This window comes from Dasypus novemcinctus, chromosome 7 (genome assembly GCF_030445035.2).
Source record: "Dasypus novemcinctus isolate mDasNov1 chromosome 7, mDasNov1.1.hap2, whole genome shotgun sequence".
NCBI classification, from domain to species: Eukaryota; Metazoa; Chordata; class Mammalia; order Cingulata; family Dasypodidae; genus Dasypus; species Dasypus novemcinctus.
In genome coordinates this window covers 53,307,547-53,332,627 of record NC_080679.1, presented here as the reverse complement: position 1 = coordinate 53,332,627, position 25,081 = coordinate 53,307,547, and the positions used below count along the sequence as shown (strand labels likewise).

Genomic DNA, 25,081 nt, shown 5'->3' with positions numbered 1-25,081 from the left:
TTCAGCAGCCCTCTTGCTCTATCATGTGAAAATAGACTTTGGTGAGGGAAGTAACTTATGCTTTATGGCCTGGTATGTGTATGCTCCTATCCCAAATAAATATCCTTTATAAAAACCCACCAATTTCTGTTATTTTGCATCAGTACCCCTTTGGATGACTAATACAACTATCTTCTAATCCTGAAGATATAGATAAGAAATACTATGACTTCATGATTAATTTTTCTTTGTAAATTATTTCTTCTATACTTTTGGTGTCCTATGGGCATTCTCTTTATTTTTGGAATTAAATAATTTTCTGAATATAAATATATAACCATGTCTTTCTCCCCTCTACGTAGTCAAGAAATTGGATATTCTATTTCTTTATTTGGTATGATAGTTACACTGGATCTTTTCACTAAATCTATGCTTATTTCTGGGATTGATTCTTATTTTGTTTTGTTATTTTTCATTTTTCTATGTTTTTGTTATATTTTAGAACACCAATTTAGTGAAAATCCCCTTTCTAAGTTTGCTTATTTATACCCTTTTAAAGTGAAAATATGTGCTTTAATTCATAGAAAGTAAAAATATGTTGATCACTTTTAAGTATTCTTTGCATATGTGAGTAATGTATATGTAATTTTAAAAGATGTCCCCAATTACATCTAAACTTTCTATTTAATTAGGAAAAATCTATTCTAGCTTTGTTTTTGAACATCCACTCCCAAACCAGTGTCACTTTATGTGCACTATTATTTCAATTGATTATACCTGACTCTATTTATAGTAAATAATCAGGTAGAGCAACTAGGGTCACTGGAGCAGTAGCAGCCCAACTCCCCAACTGAGCTAAATATAACTGGCCTGAAGTCAAGTTCTTCTGAAATATGCCCACCAAGGCTTATGCAGCAAGTAGTGGTTCCCACTATTCCAGAGGAGATCTATAGATGCTCTCAGACTGTCCACTTCTCAAATTCACCCTGGATTTAATTCTAACAATCTGTTCAATAAATATAAATTAAGTAGCAACCTCAGCTACTGGAAACCTTTTCTCTTTTCACAGCTATTGTAATTATGTTCACCTAGCTTTGAAGTTCCTTGAATAAAAAAGAAGCCTACTTGTCACCTCTATTTCCTCATAGATTTTCACATCCTCAGCCCATGGCAACTTCACCAAGTTGCTTGAAATTGTCCAATAAACACTTTAAAAATCAGCCTTCCTTATCTGTATTTCCTGGAATTGCAACCTTTAATTTATATTGCAATATTATTCTGATTCTTTTCTGAATTATTTTCCCCATGCTTAATTCTCCTCTTTGGATGTTCACCTTGAAATATTTGTGCTCTTCAGTGTGTTTCTCTTTCATTTCATTGTCTTTTTTGTCTCTACCTATATATTTACCCTTAGAGATGCCATTTGATCTAATGACTTTAGCTTCTTCCTTTGTATTTTATAAGCTGTGTCATTAGCCAAGCACATGAAAAACCATACCCCTTATTCTAAATGCACTGACCTAGGTCACTATTTTTCATTTTTATTTGAGTTATGCTTAGATAATTCAAACTGATTATGTTCTAAATTGAATTCTATCTCTCAAAAAAAATTTTTCCTCCAATAGTCACTCTCTGTATAACAGCATAATCAGTCAACTTAACACATCATTTATGAAATATGCTTAATATATTATTTGTCTTACTCTTCCCTGTTTGCAAAATTTTTTGACTCTGTACTCTTGTTCAATACTGACTTTTTCTTCTAATTTTTTTCTTAGGTTCTTCAACATATTTTCCTAACTTATGGTCACCTCCATAGGCAGAGAGACTCCCTCCAAAAGTTTGGTTTGTATGTTGAGACTAATTACACCACACACATCGAAAAGGTATGAAAAGGTTTATTAGCTACATGGTTGAAGTGCCTAAGAAGAGCAGGGCAGGATTCTCAAACAGATCTATAATGGCTTGACAGATAAAGGAAAGGACACTGGCTTGGAATCTTTTGTGGTTAGGGATGAAAGCCATGGTTCGAAATTCCCGATGGTGCCTAAGGAGGGAATGTTATTTCTTTAAAAAGTGAATTGGAGGACAACGAGCAAGATGGCGGTGGAATAAGGTGCTCCTAGAATCAGCTCCTGCTACAGGGAAGTTAGCAAACACCCAGAGCACTCTGGAGCTGGCTGAAGCAACTATTTGGGGGTTTCAGGCAGCCAGAAGAGCATCCTGCAAAATCCTGTAAGGAATGGAAGGAGGAAAATTCCATCATTCTTTTTTTTTATAATTTATTTTTTTTATTTTATTTATTCATTTTTTTAAAATATTACATTAAAAAATATGAGGTTCCCATTCACCCCCACCTCCCCCACCCCACCACTCCCCCCACAGTAACACTCTCCCCCATCATCATGACACATCCATTGCATCTGGTGAGTACATCTCTGGGCATCGCTGCACCCCATGGCTTATGGTCCACACCATAGCCCACACTCTCCCACGTTCCATCCAGTGGGCCATGGGAGGACATACAATGTCCAGCAATTGTCCCTGCAGCACCACTCAGGACAACTCCAAGTCCCAAAAATACCTCCACATCTCATCTCTTCCTCCCATTCCCTGCCCCCAGCAGCCACCACGGCCACTTTTTCCACACCAATGCCACATTTTCTTGATTATTAACCACAATAGTTCATGAATAGGATATCATTAAGTCCACTCTAATCCTTATTGTATTCCTCCTTCCTGTGGACCTTGGTTTGGTTGTGTCCATTCCACATCTATGTCAAGAGGGGGCTTAGATTCCACATGGATACTGGATGTAATCCTCCTGCTTTCAGTTGTAAGCACTCTAGGCTCCATGGTGTGGTGGTTGACATTCTTCAACTCCATGTTAGCTGAGTGGGATAAGTCCAATAAATCAGAGTGTAGGAGCTGAAGTCTGTTGAGGCTCAGGGCCTGGCTATCATATTGTCAGTCCCGAGATACAAATCTCCTAAATATATTTTAAACCCCAGCACCAACTACAATTCCAGTAAAGTAGCATGAAAGGCTTGTGAAAAGAGATCACATCTGAGTTGAGGGCTCCACACCACAGAAGCCAGTGCCCATCCTCCGCTGGAGGCACAAGCCACCTCGGAAGCTGTTCCTCAGATGGAATTGAAAGCTCCATTTCCTAAAAATGGGGGGAAAAAGAAATGGTTGGACACCAACTTCAGCTACTGGTGAGTAAATTCAGCAGGCTAAAGTATAATCCTGAGAACAGCTAAAGTTTGAGCCTGTTCAAGTCAGAAAGAGACCGGAAGTCACCACCTTAACTCCATGTCTGGCATGACGGGAAGTGGGGTAGACTGAGAATCACAGTGCTGGGAGGTGGCACCGGCTTCTTTCCATCCAGATCAGATTGCAGCTCTAGCCTAGGCCCCAGTGTCACCACCAGCAGGGAGGAAGCTGTGGGGACCTGCACCAGCCTCTCTGGAAAATTGCTGGCCAAGCTGTGGAGGCCAGTGATTATCCTACACTGGCAGCACGAACAACCCCAGGAGCTGTTCTGTAGCTGGAATTGGAAGCTCCATTTCCCAAAAACAGGGAAGGAGGAGACAGTTGGCTGCCAAGTTTGGATACTGATTGGTAGACTTGGCTGGCTAAGACATAACCCTGGGAACAGCTGGGATTTGAATCTGTCCAAGTCAGAAAGAGGCCAGTGGCTGCTAGCTTGACTCTGCCTCCAGCCTGAGAGAAAGGCAGACTGACCAAAAATCATGGTGATGGTAGGAACCAGTTTCTTTCACCCAGATCAGCCTGCAGCCCTAGCCTTGGCTTGAACCCCACCTCTGGCAGGAAGTAGGCTGGTGAACCCTGCACCAGCCCATCTATGTAACTGTGGGTAACTTTGGCTGGCACAAATTGAATAATCAGAAGTCTACTGGGGCAACTGCAGTCACCTTGGACCTACACTGCATAGATTGCTGCCCACATCTGCAGCTCCATCCCCACCCCAGGCAGGGGAGAGAGGGGTGTGAAGCCTCCTCAGTCTCTCTGGGCAACTATAATCTAGGCCTGCATAACTTGTATTATTCGACACAGCTGTGACTCTGTCCCTGCCCCTGGCAAAGAAGAAAGTTGGGAGAAGCTTCATCAGTCCCTGGAACAATGAGAGCAGCTTATCTCCCCACAACTTATAGCACCAATTACATCATTGGCTCCTCCTGCACAACCAGCAAGGGAGAAGGGGCAGGAAGCCCTAAACTAAAGAGGAAAACTGCACCCAGAATAAATATTCCAGTAAGCCAGACACCAAGACAACAACAAAAATTTACAATCCACACCAAGAAACAGGAAGTTATGGCCCAGTTAAAGGAACAACATAAGCCTCCAGATGACATAAAGGAGTTGAGAAAACTAATCATAGATGTTCAAACAAACCTCCTTCATAAATTCAATGAGATGACTAAAGAGATTAAGGATATTAAGAAGATGCTGGATAAGCACAAAGAAGAATTTGAAGGCATACATAGAAAAATAGCAGCTCTTATAGGAATGAAAAGTGCAATGATGAAATTTAAAAAACATTGGAATCATATAATAGCAGATTTGAGGAGATAGAAGAAAGCATTGGTGAGCTTGAAGAAATGGCCTCTGAAAGTGAGCATACAAAAGAACAGATGAAGAAAAGAATGGGAAAAAAAATGAACAAGATCTCAGGGAACTAAATGACAGCAAAAGACATGCAAACATATTTGTCATGGGTGTCCCAGAAGGAGAAGAGAAGGGAAAAGGGGCAGAAGGTATATTGGAAGAAATAATAGTAGAAAATTTCCCAACTGTATTGAAGAACATAGATATCCATGTCCAAGAAACACAATGTACTCCCATCTGAAAAAGTCTGAATAGACCAACTCTGAAACACATACTCATCAGAATGTCAAATGCCAAGACAAAGAGAGAATTCTGAGAACAAGAGAAAAGCAATTCATCACATATAAGGGATACCCAATAAGATTAAGTGCTGACTTCTCACCAGAAACCATGGAGGCAAGAAGACAGCAGTCTGATTTATTTAAGATACTACAAGAGAAAAACTTCTAACCAAGAATATTATATCCAACAATACTGTCTTTCAAAAGTGAGGGCGAGATTAGAATACTCACAGATAAGCAGAAACTGAGAGAATTTCTAAGCAAGAGACCAGATTTTCAGGAAATACTAAAGGATGTGCTAGAGCCTGAAAAGAAAAGACAGAAGAGGGAGGCCTGAAAGAGAGTCTAGAAATGAAGGTTATATCAATAAAAGTAAGTGAAATGTCAAAAGAGTGGTGAAAGTAAAATATGACAGATAAAACTCAAGTATCCAGGAATAAACCTAAGCAATAATGTAAAGCACTTGTATCCAGAAAACTGCAACTCAATGTCAGAAGAGATCAAAAAAGGCCTACATAACTGGAAGAACTGGAAGAACATTCCATGCTTATTGATTGGAAGACTAAATATCATTAAAATGTCAATTCTACTCAAATTGATATACAGATTCAATGCAACCCTGATAAAAAGTCCACAAGCATTTTTAAAAAATTGAAAACACAATTATCAAATTTATTTGGAAGGTAAGTGGTCCTGAATAGCCAGAAACATCATAAAAAGGAAAAGTGAACCCTCATTTCCAGACTTTAAGTCATATTATCTAGCTATAGTGGTAAAAACAGCATGGTACTGGCATAAAGATAGAGACATAGACCAATGGAATAAAACTGATTGTTCAGAAGTAGGTCCTCAACTGATTTTTACTAGCCTGTCAAACCCACACAGCTCGGGCCATTCAGCAAAATTTTGCTGAAAGAACTGGATATCCATAACTGAAAGAAGGAAAGAGGACCTCTATCTCATACGTTATCCAAAAATTAACTCAAAATGGATCAAAAACCTAAAAATAAAAGCAAGAAACATAAAACTTCTAGAACAAATTGTAGGAAAATACCTTCAAGACCTGGTGTTAAGTGCTGGATTCTTAAAAGGGATAAGAGGAGAACTGAGATGGACTACTGATGTTAATGCATGTAGGAGTTTTAATTAACTTTACTGTTAAAGTGTGCAAATGTATAGAGTGGATGGTAACACATAGTAACAGCTAGTTTATAAATGGGGATGTGACTGAAAATGGTAGTCTAGGGATATAAATGCCAATTGACAGAATGCTAGAGAGTAATCTAAGAACAGAATAGGACAGTAATCCAAGAGGTGGATGAGAACTGTGGTTGATGGTACAGATGCAAGTGTTTCTTTTGTGAGCTAGAGCAAATGTACATCACTACTGTAGGGTGTTGGGAATGCATGGGGAAAATACAACTGGAATGACCTATGGACTGTGGTTAGCAGATAATATTCTTGCATCAATGCCAAAGATGTGCTGGGTTGATAATGGGGCAATATGGAAAATGTGAGCCAAATGTATACTATGGACATGGTAACAATCAGATGATATTCTCTTATCTGTAACAAATGTTCCACCATACTGTGGTATGTTGATAGAGGGGTGTTGTTTGGGAATTCTGCACATGTGCATGATTGTTTTATAAGTTTACAACTTCTGACATAAAAAATATATTTAAAAAACAATAATAGAGTGGGTTCGGGGAAAACACACCAAATATAAAATAAGAACTATAATTAGTAGTAAGATTTTGGCAATATTCTTTTATAATTTGTAACTAACATCTCATGGCAATTCAAGGTGTTGTTGGAGGGTTGATGTATGGGACATCTCTATGATGTTATGCATGTTTGCTTTGTAAGTTCATAACTTTTACTACACACTTATTTGTTTATGTATGTTCATATATAAATGATATACAGATAATAGTAGGGAGGGTTGGGAGAAAATACTTTCATTAGTAGTAATATTTTGACAATACTCTTTTATCATTAGTTAAAAAGGTTTAACAACAATGTAAGGTGTTCATTGTAGGGTGAGTTATGAGAGTCACGTATGATGTTATATATGTTTATTTTGTAAGTTCACAACTATTAGGATATACTTATTATTTAAGTATGTTTGTGTGTGGGTGATATATTTCAATAAATTAATTTAAAAATGAATTGGACCATGTGTTTTCTCTTAAGTCTTTAGTGGCAACTCATTGAATTCAAAATAAATTCTTTAACATTAATCTATTCTTTGTCTCTCTCTACACACACATATACACACACACAAGCACTCATGCACATATACACATGTGAAGGAAATAAAACACAAAGGAAGACTCAGAGTAATAAGCATTTAGAAAAAAATTCAGCAAAGTGCAAATGAGTTAAACTTCAAAAAGATTAGTTGGCTGAATTAAAATCATATTATTAATAACAATTTTTAAAGGAAAAAATAAAAATAACACACTTACCATCACTCTGTTCATGATGGGGAAAGAGAAAATTTTGCACATGATTTGTGGAGTGACCTGTTAAATGATGCATAATGGGAACACAGGCTCAGGAACACAGAAACTTTAAGCAAATGACCACTTTGTTACTTACACAGCACAAAAGGTCCAGAACAGCGGGGATGGGATCTGGGGATGCCAACTTCTTAGGTCAGCATTGGCAGCTCAGCATGGTCCCCTTTGTGTCAGAGATGAGGTATGCATATACTGCCCAAATGATGGGTTTTCACACACCCCAATGAACAAAAATCCTTTAGCAACCTCTGTGACCCAGCAAGGAGCTGGAGCTGGCTGAGACTCAACATTTCCCTCAAGTCAACTTGTGGTTTCTTGGGAAATAGAAATAAACCAAACACCTGCACACAAACAAGCAAAAGGGGAAAAGGAAGGCAGTTTTTAGGACTGGTAGATGGCCATTGAGGATATATGTTACTTCTTTGGCATTATCGTATTCAAGATACATTATTTTGGGCAAGATCCACACGGGATGACCCTGTTATTTTCCGTTTATCTTAGTGTGAAAAAGGAAGTGCCTAGCCATAATGGAAGCAAAGAAATGTCAGTTTCTGTTTCTAAAATAAAAGTTGTGAATGTATATAATAGAAGAACTTAAGTGTATAGAGAAACAGCTGTATATTGAAGTGGTTAAGAATGAGAGTGAGCTCTTTAGACACAAATTACTTGAGGCAGATATTTACCACAGTAACTGGAATTGCCTCTGAGCATACGACAAAATTTGAATGTGCCTCAATCTCCTCACCAGTAACATGAAGATATTCACTGTATGAATAACCAAATATTTTGAGAATTAAATGGGTCACTTTATAAAAAACATTTAGTCAGCCCAAATGCATAGTGAGCATTCACACCCAATACATTTCTGCTATTTATTTTTTATTAATTGTAGTTTTACCAAGACTGTCCTCTTCCTTATCAAGAAAAATCTCTGATCCTCTTACTTCATTTGACCTCACAACCATTCCCTCACATGTACTGTATCCTCCAAATGTTCTGGCTTTTCTTGTATCTATGTCATAACACTTAGGTTATTTAAAAGTAGTTTATTTATATGTATTATGCTCAAACAACTGGTAGAATTTCAGTATCTTCTGAATGTTGATTTGTCATTATATTTCATTGGAGTTGGAAGGTCATTGCATTTTTTGCTCCCTTTTGTATATTCATTTTTGTTGACAGGATTGTATATTAAATAATGCATATATACTTATGCACAAAAAGCATATGTATACAGATACATATAAACACTGAAAACAAGCCCTAACATACAATAAACTTCTTCAGTATTTATCACAGGCAAGAACTTGTTCTAAATAATTCACCTCAGAATCCTTTGAAGTAGATACTATCATTAATTCTATTTTACAGATGAGAACACTGTACCTGAAGAAGAGTAATTAAGTTGCCTAAGATTACGTGATCACATAACTCCAGGATATCTGTCTTCATAATCTGTATCCTTAGCCATTTTGCTAGTCACATATAGTTTAAAATGTCTGTTGCATAAAGGGCAGACCTTTATCCTGTTCACTTTTGTCCCCTAGTATGAGGATACTGACTGATATATTGTATGTGCTTAATAAATAACTTTTGGTACCTAATTAATCTATTAGTTTGAATTCATTTATCATGAATGTTGATATTGCCTAAATCACTATTTTTTCTCTGCTTGAAATAAAATTGAGAGAAAATTCTGTAAAAAAAATCTGTCCCTCTGATGTGGTTTTATTATAGTTTTCTTCATAATTTTATACCATTTGATATTAATTGAATTGTTATTTTAATGTATTTTATTATATATCATTAAAAATAATTTCAGTTTTATTTATTGTTGGCAAATCTTTTCACCAGTATTAAATTATAGCTTTTTTCCTCAACAAAATTTTTTCTGACACTAATATTGCTCCATTGGTGTCATTGCCCTAGGTGTTGGTATCAGCAGGGCACTTCCCTGCTCCTCATAAAGGGTTTTCTTTGGGGGTTGTTGCCCTCAGGGGAGAGTCAGCAGGTGCAAAACTTTCCTGACCTTTCAAGTAATTTTCTTGTCTGCTACATTTTGGTTTCTCCTGGTCTCAGCTTCAATACCCCAGAAGTGGGACTTTTCCTAGCAAAAATTCAGGGTGAAAAAGCACTTCTAATATTTTGCCTGTGAAAAAAATTGAGACATAGCTATGGAACTTTATTACAATATGTATGAAAAACTCGAGATCCTTAACTAGCTTTCTTTACACTCTATGACATAATTGAGCTTACCTGTAAATATTGATTTGCATCCATGTATGTGGACTTGCAGAGTCTATATATTAATTTGACTTTTATTATTTTTACATATTTTTTGCTATTATTATTTGTATTGCTCCTTGTTTATTTCATATCTAAGATTTTCTCTTGGTGAGGCATAGATAGATAGATTATAGAGGGATAGATAGATATAGGTATTCAAATATACTTCTTCAACTGGACAAACTAAGATAATTTACAAATTAACCAATTTAAGAGGATAATGCCTTTTTTTCTGGGCTTTAATAGGCACGATATATTATATTTCATATCTAGGATAAAGAATGCAAGATAACTAAATCGTAACTTCTTTTTACCCGTCTCTTAATAACAAACGTTTTTAAGTTGATTGCTTTTTTAATGAATTTTAGTCAATCATCTCTAATTTAGTCTTTTCGCTAATATAAGTTTTAACTTACTTCTTGTGAATTAGCAATCAGTAACTAATTCAAATAAGCATTTAAGGATCCTGTCTCCTGGGCCCATCAAAGAGTCCAAATTATTTTTGATGGTGGTCTCTTTTAGCCTATACCTCATTGCAGAGATTTGCCATGGGTACTAAGTAGGGCATCATAATGTCAAATGTGTTAACTCAATGCAAGTTTCTTAACCAATTTGCTGCCTTGGCTTAAGGCTACTTCTGAGTTCTCCTGACAAGGATAAATTTAGTACAATTTGTGATATGGAAATATTTTACTATAGCTGTTTATATAACTCTGACTTCTTCCTTGGAGACCTACAGAACAATTTTTCTATCCTCCTTTCTTCTTTGATCAAAGGTTGTCAGAACCCCATTTACATTTCAGACTCTGGTTAAATATGTGTCCTTTGGGTTATGAAGAATTGTTAAATGAATTAGACATGCATGTCTAAATTTCTTGATCTATTGAAATATAGGATACTCCACATCATCTTCTTAACAGTGTTGTCTGCTTTCTGTGCGTATAAATGTGTGTATGCATAAATATGTCTAAATATATATGCTTGTAAATATATATATACACACACACATGCATGGACACATACACAACTTTAGATGCTTTATTTACCAAAAAATAGTGACTTATTACTAAAGTTTTATATGTAAGGATCAGTTTAACTCTGGTTTTTTTAATTACTCTTACTTATAAACTTATATATACAACTAAATACCATCATTGACACTTCTTGGCATATTTTCTAGGTAATTGTCTGACTTGAATTGTATTTTAAAATCAGTTTTCCTGACATACTTACATTATTTTACCTATCTTATTGTATTAGTCAGGTTTCACTAGGGAAAACAGAATCAACAGGAAATATCTGCCAAAAGTAAGAGATTTTATAAGAGTCTCTCATGTGACTGTGGGGATGCACAAGTCCAGGTTCCTCAGGCAGGCTGCAAACCAGGGTATCCAATCAAAGTCCAATGAGGGTCCTTGATGAGTTTCTGGGAGATGATGACTGCAAGGACTGGTTGTCCAAAGACAAGTTGGGAAATTCTCTCCTAATGCTGAAATCACTTCCTCTTTTAAGGCATTCAGCTGACTGGATAAAGCATCACTCATTGCTGACAGCAATCTCTGTGACTGATATAAATGAAATCAGCTATCTACAGAGTAAAGTAACTGGTGACTAAAATCCATAAAAGTCCTTGTATTACAATTAGTCCAGTGCTTGTTTGACCAAACAACTGGGCACAATTACCTGACCAAGTTGACACATTAGCCTAACCATCACACTTATTTCTTAAAACACTTCCTTCTAAGAGGTTACTCTAAACATGCTAATTATTCTGAATTATTTACTTAAAGTGGCAAAGAAGAGTTACTCCAAATATACTTTTCCCTTCCTTTTATAGTAATCCGAACTGTTGGGAATATATTCTCCATTTCATGAATTATAGCCTCCCACAATTAATTATCACTATTTTAAAGCCTCTGACTATCTAAATAGAATTTTTAAAAATTTAGTTTTTAAACTAACCACCTTCTCAGACGTGGCCAAGAGGACCATAAACAACAGGGATCCCAGAGTTCCAATCCAATTATGCACTTCCATGGATTTGCTCAGTTATCACTTTCTGTTGATGTTGCTGAAAACCCTTCAGGAAGCTCCCTTCACACCAACCTGATCTCTTGGAGAACACATTGGACAGTTTCCAGTATTTACTGGGGGACAACCTTTGTGTGCTCTTGCCACTTTTTGGCTAAAGTCATGCCCTTTTCTTCCTGCACCTGCATGTCTGCCTCGGTCTGCTATAGCAGCGTCTCCCTGTCCTTCCTGTTCCCTGTGGATAAGATCCAAACACCTTTCACCTCAGGACTCGTGATACATGCTTCTCACCTCTGTCCCATGGTTTGCCTGTTGCCACTGTGCAAAATGCCTCATGGACTGTTGGGTAGGAACAGTTGGGGATTGATTCATGCTATTCAAAAAAGATAAGTTCAAATCTTTATCCACATTTCTGTGGATGTGAATTCATTTGTAAATGGGACCTTTGTAGATATTATTATTTATAATGTGGATTCATTTGTAAATAAGATCATTGCAGATTCTATTTATATGAAGCAAACTTAAATCAGAGGGGACCTTAATCAACATGACTGGAGTCCTAATACACAAAGGAAATTTGTATTCATTCTGCCAGAATAAGCTGGGAGTCAATTAAAGGCAGAAATCAGGAGCAGACACAGGAGAAAAAGGTAGTCATGTGATAGAGGATTGCTAGAACACCACAGACTTTAGGAGAAATCAAGCCTTGTCAATATTGTGATGTTGCGTTCTAGCCTCCCAAAACATAGGTTTTGTGGTATTCGACATAGTAGCCCTAACTTGAGTAAGACAAGAATGCAGAATACGTGCTTGTATGGCAGGGCATATTAGACTGTGTCCTGTAGCCTGCATGCATGTAGGCAGAGTATGCTGCTGACCCCTCCTTGCTTGCTGGCTTGCATAGAGGATACTGCTATTACTGTTTGGTATCTGGCTTTGCTGAAGACCCTCAGTGGGATTGGATGGCACAGTCTAAAGGTATATGGGAATTGAAATCCTATGGGCAAATATTAACCAATGGAAGACAGGAGACAGGGGATAACTTTTTCCTCCTTCCTGCTCTGGAAGCACCATTCATAGATGCAGTGGTCAGTGTCATCTCCGAAGACATCCCATAAGTCTGAAAAAAAAACTCAGTAACATATACTTCTCTGTTTGTTCTCTTTTCTTCCTTCCCTCACTCTTTTTTACACCTTACTATTGCTTTCTTGGAATTTCATTTTACAGTAAAGTATTAGAATTTAGCTTTCTCCCCCACAGGCTGTATTATCTAGAGACTTTGATTTAATATCATAGTAAACAAAATGGTGTGATCCAGAGTAGCAGTGAACACAGTTTTTTTAAATTCAAATGGGAATTTTTACACTGTCTTTATGGTATCTGTTTGCCATTACACAGTATATAGAATAAGAGGTGTATAGTTAATACTCTAGCTATAGTGTGCAAGGCCATGAGAAACCATGAAAATGGGTCTGTCCAAGAAGAAAGGGATTTATCCAGCAATCCTGGACAATGATTCAGCATTTTTTTTTTAAAGATTTATTTATTTATTTAATTCCCCCCCCTCCCCTGGTTGTCTGTTCTTGGTGTCTATTTGCTGCGTCTTGTTTCTTTGTCCGCTTCTGTTGTCATCAGCGGCACAGGAAGTGTGGGCGGCGCCATTCCTGGGCAGTGATTCAGCATTTTTTAAAAATAGAGAAGTAGCGGGGCACAGCAAAGAGTAAAATCCCTGCACCAGAAATTACAATAAACCCATACAGAAAGTCCCAAAATACATCAGGATCCAAATGTAGTGCATATATTATTCTTTTTTTAAACATATCAATTCTATTGATACATATTAATAAAGCATAAATCCATCCAAAATATACAATCAATGGTATTTGGTATAATTATACATTTGTACATTTTTCACTTCAACCATTCTTAGAGCAATCATTCTTAGAGCAAACAAATAAAACTCATCACCTCACAATCTCTCTATACTTCCCCTGCCATACATGACTGCTATTGTTTTTCCTTTCTCTCTAGAATATTTGTATTTATATTTTGTAAAAACAGTCTCATATATGCAATATCACCCATATTCATGTTCTGCATGAGGTTTCACTATCTTACATGGTCATATGTTACAGTTTTTAGCTTTCCATCTACTATAGTACATTACCTGGTTTTTTTCCTTCCAACCACTCTCATACCCATGTAATAGCTCTTCTAGTTACAAACGCCATGTTTTTTCACCATTTCTTTTTATTTCCAAAGATTTATAAACAATGTTTTTACCAATTCTTCACAGACTAACCCTCAGCTTTCCATTCTCTTCCCTCCTTCAATTTCTAATTGTTAACTCCATCAGTTTATTTAATATATTTAGTTAATAATATCACAGTCATACAGTATTTGCACTTTTGTGTCTGATTTGCATCAATCAACATAGTGTTCTCCAGGATCATCCATGTTATCATATGCTTCATAACTTAATTTCTTCTTACTGCTGATAATATTACATCATGTATATACACCACAATTTGTTTATCCATTAATCAGTTGATGAACACCTGGCTTGTTTCCAACTTTCGGCAATTGTGAATAATGCCACTATGAACATCATTGTGCAGATGTCTGCTCATGTTAGTGCTCTCAGTTTTTCTGATAATATCCCCAGGAATGGTATAGCTGAGTGACATGTCAAGTCTGTATTCAAATTCCTTAGCAGCTGGCAAATAGCACTCCACTTTGGCTGTATCATTCTACATCCCCACCAACAGTGAATAAGCATTCCTATCTCTCTAATCTACATCATCTCCAACATTTACAGATTTCCTACTTTTTAATAGTGGCCAGACTAGTAGATGTGAAATGAAATCATATTGTAGTTTTGATTAGCATTTCCCTAATCATTAGATTGAACATTTTCTCAAGTGTTTCTTCACCATTTGTATTTCTTCTTTGGACAATTGTATTTTCAAGTCTTCTGCCAATATTTTAATCTCATAGTTTTGCTTTCTATTGTTGAGTTGTATGATCTCTCTTTATATCATGGATATAAAACCCTATAAAATAGTTTGCCAAACATTTGCTCCTATTGACTCTGGCTTCCTTTACACCCTTTCAACAAAGTCATTTGAGGTGCAAAGGTGTTTTATTTTAAGGAGGTCCCCTTAATCAATTTTTTCCTTTGTTGCTTGTGCTTTGGCATAAGGTTTAAAAAACTACTGCCTACCACAAGATCTTGAAGATGTTTTCCTACATTTTCTTCTAGGAGTTTTATGGTTGTCACTTTTAAATTTAGGTCCTTGATCCATTTTGACTTAATTTTTCTATAAGGGAAATAGGGGTCCTCTTTTTTTCTTTTAGATATGGATATCCAATTCTCCCATCTCCATATGTTGAATATACTCTTCTGGTGCAGCTGGGAGGGCTTGACAGCCTTGTCAAAAATCCCTTGACTGTAGATGTGTGGGTCTATTTTAGTGTCCCTAATTCAGTTCCATTAGTCAACCTTTGTGTCTTTACACTAGCACTATGCTGTTTTTACCCCTATAGCTAAGATATATTCTTTAAAGCATAGAAGGGAGAATTTTCCAACTTCATTCTTTTTAGGACATTTTTAACTGTTTGGGACCTCTTACTCTTCCAAATAAATTTGATAATAAGTTTTTCCATTTCTGCAAAAAAGTCTGTTGGCGTTTTCATTGGGATTGAGTTGAATCTATTATCAGTTTGGGTAGAATTGACATCTCAATGGCATTTAGTCTTGCAATCCATGAACATGGAATGTCCACCCATTTATTTAAGCCTTCTTCAGTCTCTTTTAGCAAAATTTTTTTTAGTTTCCTGACCACAGGTCTTTTATGTCCTTGGTTAAGTTTATTCCTAAATATTTGATTGTTTTATTTGCTATTATAAGTGGAATTTTCCCCCTGATTTCCTCCTCAGATTGAACATCAGTAGTGTTGTATCAGTTTGCTATTATTTATTAATTCAAAAAAAAAGATATTCATTAGTTTGTAAACTGCTCTGTTCTGAAGGTATTACTCTTTAACTGTATTAAATTCAAAGGTTTTAAGTTTAAGTAATTAAATCAATGTAGGGCCTTTGATTCAACCACATCAGTAGGGCATGGCTCAGGTTTGAGTCTCCACCCTCTTTGTGAACTTTATAAATGAACACTCGATCAAGAAGACACACAGAAGAAGGTATATAGAGGAAGGGAGCTCCACAGACATGGAAGAGGAAAGAACTTTGAAGAGAAGAGAGAAAAGATGTTCACCTGATAGTTTGCTGCTGAAGAGAATAGAGCAGATAAGCCCTATGCCAGCCTACAGCTGAGATCAGAAGAAGCTGGGCCCACTGAGCCTTAAGAGGAAGAAGGCAGGCAGGCATTGCCCACCATCTTGATTCAACACGTGGCAACTGACTTTGGGTGAGAAATCAATATTGAGTTGGACTCCTTAAGGCCTTGTAAGTGTATGCTTTTACCCCAGATAAACACCCTTTATAAAAGCCAACTGATTTCTGATACTTTGCCTCAGCACCTCTTTTTGGCTTACTAATACAAGTGTATAGAAATACTATTGATTTTTGAATAATAATCTCATATACCAGTGCTTTGTTGAACTTGTCTTTTGGTTCTAGTAGATTTATTGTAGATTTTTCAGGAGACTCTAGATATAGGATACACCGTCAGTGAATAGTGAAAGTTTTACTTCTTCTTTTCCTATTTGGGTGACTTTTATTTCTTTATCTAGCATAATTTTCTAGTTAGAACTTCTAGCACAACATTGAATAAGAGTGGATATCCTGTTCTTGTTCCTGATATCATTTGGAAAGTTTTCATTCTTTCACCATTGAAGACCATACCAACTGTAGGTTTTTCATATATGCACTTTACCATATTGAGAAAACTTCCCTCTATTCCTATCTTTTGGAAAGGGGACTGTATTTTTAAATGCCTTTTCTGCATCAATTGAGGAGATCAAGTGATTTTTCTTTTTCAATTTATAAACATGGTTTAGTACACTAATTCATTTTCTTATATTGAACCACCCTTATATAATTGTGATTAAAAAACACTTGATTGTGGTGTATAATTCTTTTAATGTGTTTTTGGACTTGGTTTGCAAGTATTTTGTTGAGGGTATTTGCATCTGTATTCATTAGGAAAAAGGGCCTGTAATTTTCATTTTCATAATATCTTGGCTTTGGTATTAGGATGATGTTGGTTTCATGGAATGAGTTTGGTCACATTCCTTCTAGTTTAATTTTTTGGAAGATCTTGAGCAATGTTGTTATTAGGTTGTCCTTGAATGTTTATTAGAATTCACCTGTGAAACTATATGGCCCTGGGCAATTCACCTTCAGGAGGTTTTTGATGACTGTTACAATCTCTTTACCTGTGGTTGGTTTGTTGAGTTCTATTCCTTCTAGAGTTACTGTAAGTGATTCATGGTTTCTAGTAATTTGTCCATCTCCACTTCATTTTATAGTTTTTGTGTTTTGTTTTTCCTTGCAGTTGGTGTAGTATCCTCTTATGATCTCTCTTATTTCTGCAGGATCAGTCATAATATCCTTCCTCTCATTTCTGATTTTATTAATTTTGCATTTTCACTCCTTTCTTCTTTGTCAGTCTAGTTAAGGTCTTATAGATTTTGGGTGATCTTCTCAAATAGCTAAAACCACCAACTTTTGGTTTTGTTGATTTGAATTTTTGTATATTTGATTCTCCATTTCATTTATTTCTACTCTGATCTTTACTAGTTCTTTCCTTCAGCTTGGGTTGGGATTACTTTGGTGTTCTTTTGCTAATTCCTCCAATTAGATCTTCAATATTAGCTCTTTCTTCTTTTTTTACTGTAAGCATTGAGAGCTGTAAATTTCCCCCTCAGCACTGTCTTTGTGGTATTCCATACGTTTTGATATACTGTGTTCCCATTTTCATTCATCTCAAGATATTTGCTGAATTCTCTTATAATTCCTTCTTTGATCCACTATTTAAATTTATTGTTTAATATCCATATGTTTATGAATTTTCCATTTTTCCATCTATTATTGATTTCCAGCTTCATTCCGTTATGATCAGAGGAAGTGTTTTGCATAATTGCAACCTTATTAAATTTATTGAGTCTTGCTTTATTGTTGTAGAATTTGAGAGAAGTTCAATTATTTGAGTATAGAGAGGCCAGGACTCAGGAATGATTTTGAGAAGGAAAAATGGTTTATTGACGGCCGGCCAGACTCGGGAGCTTTCTGTTGCAAACCCAAGTCCTGAACAAGATTTTCAAATGTCTTTTATACTGCGAGGAAAGGCCAAATGGTCGCTTTGTTTCAGTTCTCAATAGGCTTCAATTAGCATATATATCTTCCACATCTTAGGTAAGCTTTTAGCATGGACTCCAGACATTCTAGATAAGCCTTTAGCATATTTGGTTTGCATTTCCCCTGAATACTTAAAGTTTATAGACCTTGCCTTGTTAAACTGTTTCCTGCTCCCCAAGGGCAGGACTGCAGCCTTTCATCATCCCACACCCACAAGTCACAGATAGTTGAGATTATCTCTGAAGAGACAAAGAGCCTGCCACCCATAGCCCACATCATTTCCCCCCTTTGCCAAAGTTTAACTTGCTAAGCTTTGGCATAATTATTGTTGGAGCTATGAGGTGGATGGCTGTTTGTTGTTTTGATTGATTATTTATCAATCTCTAGTGTAGCATCCAGGACTGTTTTTAAGAGTTTAGAAGATTTCATTCTGGACAGCAGAATCCTGGGGCAGGAGCCTCCTGCAGTCATCCTGCGGCCACCGGCGCTCACATGGATTTCCAGTCAGGTTCCAGATCCATCTATTAATTTTATTTTATCCTTGAAGAGTTTACACCTTTAATTTAAAAGGGGTGCTGAAGGGAGATGGATCTCTTTTCTGTAACTGCTTCCTGCTGGCCATGGGCTGTAGTCATTGCCTAATAAGGTGTAAAACACTTAATTTATTCTAACTGGAGGAAGATGGATCTGGCATTCTATACAAAGTTGGATGAAGTTTTCATATGGTTAATAAGATGTTCACTCTGAAAGAAACAAACTTAATTAAAAATTTGGAATACCCGTTTTTAAAAGAGGACACATTGGATTACAGAGGTAGACAAGGTTAGGTGCCTATAAAGATGGCACTCCTTAAAAGCTGGTGGGAACAGCATATATATTCTTTTTTAAGTTATCCATCTTTAGAGAGAAATTGTAACAGACACTTAGCTTTGTCTGAAGACTCATTCCAAGCTGTTCAATGATTGACACTCATTCGCTCTGTCAGATGCTCCTGGTGAACTGGCACTCCTTGGGCAACTGGCTTCACTCAGGATTAGAACACTAAGTTGGAAACACTCTTAGTTTTCACCTGTGGGAGTGATCAGAACTACAGAATAAAGATTTTTACACCTTGGTTTTCATTGTACAATTTCTAGCAATTTTGACTTGTTCAATAGGTGACTCACCATCAGCAAGCAAGCCTCACTTTTGCTACACAGCAGAGTACAGCAGAATATAGAAGTTGACTGAGACTGGCTGAAACTGCCACCTTATTCTATAGACATGTTATTAACTGTTTAGAAAATGATTTTACCAGGAATTTAACATGTCTAATATACTTCTGCACTTGATCCAAAATAGAAAAGATAACATTACAATTATTAGGCATATATTTAGTACAGGATAAAAGTACAGCACTTAATATTAACTAATGTATTACTTAATGCATAAGGATTCAGAGTTGCAATTATTAGTTTTGAGTTTCAGGTTTGTAATACCTTACATGTTATCTCTCCATGAGAGCAGGCCATAATGCCAATTGTGTTTAAGTTTCACTTACAGTATCCTGGTATCATGGCTCCACTTAGCATGTTCTTCAACGCAGTGAGCAAGTTGCAGCATCCTTCATCTTAGAGAGATTTTCCAGTATTCTACTAGCCTGGTGCATAGTGCTCTCTGGCACCATGGAACAGTGCCAGTCTGGAGGCGATATCCATTGTACACTTGGCTGTACCGAGTCATTATTGGCTGCTGCAGGAGCTTGAAACTGCAATATAGTTTCCATCGACTTCAGGAGCAGAACCAGAGACTGATATAGCACATATTTTAATTGAGGGGTCAGTGAACAGCCTAGCCAATAACTCACATGGAGAGGCCACCTGTAATGTATTCAAGGCCTGGTTTTAATGCACAAGAGTTTGACAATGTTAAAGTTTATTCCTTGTTTTTATATATATATTTTAAACAACTTAATGCAACACATATATCAAATGACTGTTTACTTACAAATTTTACTATGAAGATAACAGTAGGTACTTTACTTTAGTAATAGAGGAAAAATATTATTTTTCATTGTTAGAATGAAAACAGAATATTTCCAATAGAATCAAGACAACTTTTTATTACCATGTACTTAAATGTGTACTTTGCAGTGGCCTTCAGACAGGTTTATTATCATGAAGTTATTTCTGCTACCAATACCAATCTAAGTTTTTTAGTTAACAATGACTTCTACAACTAGAACTATTTAAACATTTTCAGTTTGGAAGATGTTTTACAAACTCTTTATAATTGACTATAAAAACATTGACTAGCCACCTCATGTTTAAATAAACTTACTAAATTACAATTACCAATGAAAGAAATTTACTCTTTATTTAAGAGAGCATATCTACAATCTTTTTCCTTTAGCCTAATTTCACCAATGTGAACTTAAAACAATTTTCATTACTGTAAAGATTTTGTACATATAATGTTAATTTAGTTTATAAATTAACTATGGGAGATTACACTCAAGTTAAATAAAATTGAAACCATAATAGTTTATGCAAGGAATGTTCTTTTTCCCTTACAGGAAACTAAAAACTTCTTTTCTTTGTTTAAGTTATGAAAATTAATAATTTAAAAGCATACTGACTACCAGGTTTTAAAATACATGCATACTGACTACCAGGTTTTAAAACACATGCATACTGACTACCAGATTTTAAAACACATTACACAATTACTTAATTTTTTAAAAATCATAACCCAGGAAAGATCTCTCCATAGTTTTTATGGACTTTCCTTTACTTACTGAAATTTGTTAATAGAGCCACTAATTACCTTATTTTGTTGGAAAGAAATCTTCTGGAAGAAAATAAGGCTCACCAGATTGTGGAGAAGAAAATAATTTATTCTCAATCTTGCAAGAAGGGGCGCAGAGCCAGATATGGCTGGTGCCCCGAACAAAGAAAAGTTACACAATTTATACCCCTAAGCCTAGCATGCAAGCTCTTCCTCTGTTTTTCCATAGATTGGATACTTCAGAAGTTACAGCTTATCTGAGATTTAACTTTCCCATGCAAAAGTTTGATTAACTGCTTCCTCTATCACCTTCCAACCATTTTAGTTTTTACCTGCTTCCCCCCCCCCCCCTTTGTCAAATAAGGAATAGACTTTAATGCTGAAATGGCACTGACTTAGCTCCTTCTTGGGCATACTTCCACTGTCCATAGGTCTGGCCTAAACTGGTCTCCTCCACTGCTGTCCAACCCCGGAGTGGGAGACTGAGGCAGCAGGCCGCTAGGTTACATCAACATTTTTCTTATGTGAAAATTAACCTAATCTTTGTTTTTTTTTTTTGCATTTTATGGCTGACAAAACGTTTAAACTGGGAAATTACCAGGCAAACTGATTCTTAATTCCCTAGCCTAGTAGATAGGTTTAATCTGCTACACCTAGTCTTGCCTTTAAAGCTCTTGCAAAGAGGAGGCCCTTTCCCAATTGTTTCTATAATCAGATTTCTATGACTTTTTCATCCTGCTTAGTTTAATTTGGGCTTTAAGAATATTTATTTACATATATAACTGCATATTTAATTAACAATTTGAATAGAGCTCTTTTAAGAATTTTCATTTGTTAATTTGATATTATCATCCTGATGTATGAAGACATACACTGAGCAAATGGGCAGACACAAAGAGTTAGACACAGAAACAAAACTCATTGATATTATTTATAATTTGCATTATTTTATACACTGTTTAGCTTAATTTGGAGTCCTGAAATATATAATACTTATAACTGCATATTTAACCTCAACAATTTGAGCAAATAGGCAGACATGAATAGTGTGACACAACAACATGACTTTAGTTACTTTAAACTTCTAATTCTTACAAAACAAGTGTGACTGCAAAACATTTCAAAGACTCTTGAAACTCTTAATTTGCACTATGACTGTGCAGTTTTATACTATGACTATGCAGTTTTACACAAGAATTTTCTTTCTTAATGGATTGTAACCAAAATGTTCTCAATGCTTTAGCACTATTTTTTTGTTTCAGAACTTTATATTTTACTTTGAATTTAGCAGAATTTTGGATAAGCAACAAGATTAATTTTATATATATTTACTGAGGCTATTTGAAGCCTCAGGGAGACAGACTGCTTTCTCTCATGAATTGCCACTCTTAGGAACACTGACCGTCAAGGCAGGAGACTTCTCCCCCTCCACCCCCCTTTTTAATTTGCAATAATAAAACTCCAGTGGTCATTTAACCTTATTCTATCAGACAGCAATTTATTTAGTTTACACTTGAATTCATGAGAGAAAGGGTTACTAATACCAGGAGAGGAGACAGTGATGTCCCAGCTCTTCTCTGGCCTATAGGAGCAGAAGCTATTATGAAATAACCATAGGCAAAGGCAAGGGGTGAGGTTAGACTTGAAGTAACCATAAACTAAGGAAAGGTAAAGTTTAGAGTTTACACTTAATAATTTCAAGCTAAATTCACCCAGCTATAATTTTAGTTATTACCTTTCCACTGTTTTATAACATAAATGCATTTATAAATTATTTTAACTCTTAGTTACAGTTTTTTTAAAAAACCTATTAATTTTATAACACCTTTAAATACCTTTCATTCGACTTATAACATATTAAATGAACTTAAACATTACTTTCATTTTTCCTTTAAAGTAAAAGAATAAATCTCTTGCAGTTAGTTTGAAATAAAAAGCTATTTCTCAGGATTTGATTTCTAGAACATAAATGTTCTTTTAAAAGAGGTAAGACTCTTCTTCAAACACTGAGGAAATGATGAGTTTAAAGCACAAGAAGCTGTTTTGTAAAGATTTTCTTTGTATATTGATCTTACTCAATTTTAATCATAAAAATTTTCCTTCCACAAACCTTCTACACTTTCAGTATTCATTCAGGTTCTGTCCCACACTCTAGTCTTTCCAATAATCAATCATTTTATCTTAGGACATAATCATCTTCTGTTTCCTTAACAATAAAAACACACTCCATATATCCCACATACTAAGTTACCAGGCAAACTTCTTACAACATATAATTGCCATTAATACTAAACAAGCTTGTTAAAATAATGAACTTTTCTTCACTTTAAATACTTAGTAGCATGTAATACCAGAAACAGTTTTTTTGGAAGCAAGTTGGCAGGGGAGACTGGCTGCCGAATAAGATTGTTATAAAATTGCCTTTTATTATTATTATTATCAATTCAGTTTTTGTTAAATAATGACCTTCTGCAATTAGCCATTTAAATACCTTAATTTAAACAATGCTTTGTAAAACTTTTATAATTATTTATACCCTTAAGACAACTTTTACCTTCACAGAACACATTCTCTTACTTAAAGTTACTACAATACCTTCTAAGAACCTGGGCAGAATGCAAAGGTATTTTGGCTTTGACACCCTAAGGAGGGAACATTACTGCATTTATTCTGATTCTGCTTTTCACCCCCTTCACTTCCCCCACTTCCAGGCAGTCGAATGCACAACAAACAGGAATGTGGCTTATGAATAGAAGGGTGGACTCACTGGAAAGGGGCAAGCCGATCCCCCCTTTCCAGCTTTCAGCCAAAATGGGCAGACAGAACCTATTCAAATTTGGCAACTCTCCCGGGGACCCAGCCACCCTGACTGGGACATCCCCAACAAACTTGGGTGTGTGGCGTGGACACAGATGGCCTCCAAGCCCTGGCAAAGGGCCAGACCAGAGACAAGACAGCAGCGCATGCACAAACATCTAGACTCCGCAAACATCCAGACTCCTCAGCTTTTGCCCAAGAATCATTTCACCCCCTTGCCAATGGCAAGGGAGGGCTCCAGCTCAGCTGTAATTCTACTTTACATAAGGACACAACTCCAACACTAGCATTGAGCTGACACAGACAGAAACACAAAGGTCACTAATCTGACTCACAAGTTTATATATTTATTTTCACCATGACTGCCCCCACAGCCATCACAAACCTCAGAACACTTAACATTTGGTGTAAAGTGAATTCATTCACAAATTAGCACCATAACAAAAGATTTCAGCTAGACTTTTTCCACTGTTTAAACTTTACACCCAGACCAAGCTCCACCAGAAAAGCTGATCCATTTTCCTGTAACCAAGTTTTGGTTTCCTTAATCTAGACCAATTTCCAGGACATTAGGACTTGAACCTATAAAGAGCCCTTCCTATTAAAATCAAGACTCCACTCCTTTAGTGGAGATAAGACCAGTACCAGATTCTAACATGCAGTTAGACAAACCCAAAACACCAGGGCTTTTCCCTGTTTTTTCTCCTTTTCCCAAGCCTAGAGAGAACGGCTTCCCTCCAGCCTTCTGGGGCTACTAGGGTTCTCTTGGGAGGTGATCAGCCTCCCCTTCCTAGCAATTAAAGCTAGGGCCTTCCAGACTGTGCTCACCCGGGGAGTCTTACCTTCTTCCATGTTCGGAGTTCTTTTTCGTTCCCAGAATCTTTCTCTTCAGACCTTCCATTGCCCTCAATTTTTGTCGGGAAGATTCTGGTGGAGCCCACATCTTTTCTGGATTAAATTTAATCCAGGGGCACCCAGATTTGGGGTTCACCTGAGTCCTCCCGGCTTCCTTGGGGATTTGGAAGGGGCAGCAAAATGCTACCATCTCTGGCCTTCATTTGTCGTCCCGGCGGAGTCGCCAAAAATGTTGTAGAATTTGAGAGAAGTTCAATTATTTGAGTATAGAGAGACCAGGACTCAGGAATCATTTTGAGAAGGAAAAATGGTTTATTGACGGCCAGCCGGACTCGGGAGCTTTCTGTTGCAAACCCAAGTCCTGAATAAGATTTTCAAATGTCTTTTATACCGAGGAAAGGCCAAATGGTCGCTTTGTTTCAGTTCTCAATAGGCTTCAATTAACATATATATCTTCCACATCTTAGGTAAGCTTTTAGCATGGACTCCAGACATTCTAGATAAGCCTTTAGCATATTTGGTTTGCATTTCCCCTGAATACTTAAAGTTTATAGACCTTGCCTTGTTAAACTGTTTCCTGCTCCCCAAGGG

The 25,081-nt window shown here is 36.4% G+C and overlaps 1 long non-coding RNA gene across 1 annotated transcript in view; it reads left to right on the top strand.

The window, feature by feature from the left end:
- Window positions 1-7,064, top strand: part of LOC139439279 (uncharacterized) — a 134,584-nt gene extending 127,520 nt beyond the window's left edge. Inside the window, exon 3 of the long non-coding RNA XR_011649157.1 lies at window positions 1,758-7,064. This is a non-coding gene — a long non-coding RNA (uncharacterized lncRNA). The remainder of the gene's footprint in view (window positions 1-1,757) is intronic.
- The last annotated feature ends 18,017 nt before the right edge of the window (window positions 7,065-25,081 follow it).